At 37.7% G+C, this 554-nt stretch overlaps 1 non-coding gene across 1 annotated transcript; it reads right to left on the bottom strand.

The window, feature by feature from the left end:
• Positions 1-23: 23 nt before the first annotated feature.
• LOC113327536 lies at positions 24-106 on the bottom strand. The gene has a single exon (XR_003348987.1). It is a non-coding gene; the product is annotated as a small nucleolar RNA R11/Z151 (small nucleolar RNA).
• Positions 107-554: the final 448 nt, after the last annotated feature.

The following is a 554-nucleotide window of genomic DNA, read 5'->3' as shown; positions in this document are numbered from 1 at the left end:
AAGTAGTCAATAAGAATAGATTTAGGCTTCAGTGTGTGTAACATTCAGATCATTGATAAATCTCACTGAAATCCGCTAAGATAAAAAAGTTTATCATCATTAGCCATTTATCTTGATTTATTGACATAATCTTTTAGCAAGGCAGCTTATAGACACGGCTTATAGACCAGCTCATAGAGCATCAATAAAAACCTAAGATCACCATCCCTCAGGCTTATTTTTGCCAATCGTAAATCCCAAGATGCTGGTTGTTGCTCTTGGCTTTGTACTGCACCCAAGTAGTTAAAGTCACTCCCACAAATCCAGCAGCTGCAAATTTCGCAATATTTACAGCTGCCTTCTTATAATCGTTTTCAGAAACCTTCTGGTGTTCTCCTCCAGCCTCGGAGGAGAAATTCCTTGCTGAAATGAACTTCGAACCTAAACGCCTAATTTGGGGAACCATTGTTCTGAAGGGGTAAAAAACCCTAATTAATCCAACAGATCAAGAGAGAAACACAAATACAAGAACAAATTCTACTTATAAGATCTTATAAGAGAGAGAGAGAGAGAGA

Source organism: Papaver somniferum, unplaced genomic scaffold, assembly GCF_003573695.1.
Source record: "Papaver somniferum cultivar HN1 unplaced genomic scaffold, ASM357369v1 unplaced-scaffold_10276, whole genome shotgun sequence".
Lineage (NCBI taxonomy): Eukaryota > Viridiplantae > Streptophyta > Magnoliopsida > Ranunculales > Papaveraceae > Papaver > Papaver somniferum.
The sequence above is the reverse complement of the archived record's forward strand: the minus strand, read 5'-3'. Positions and strand labels throughout refer to the sequence as shown.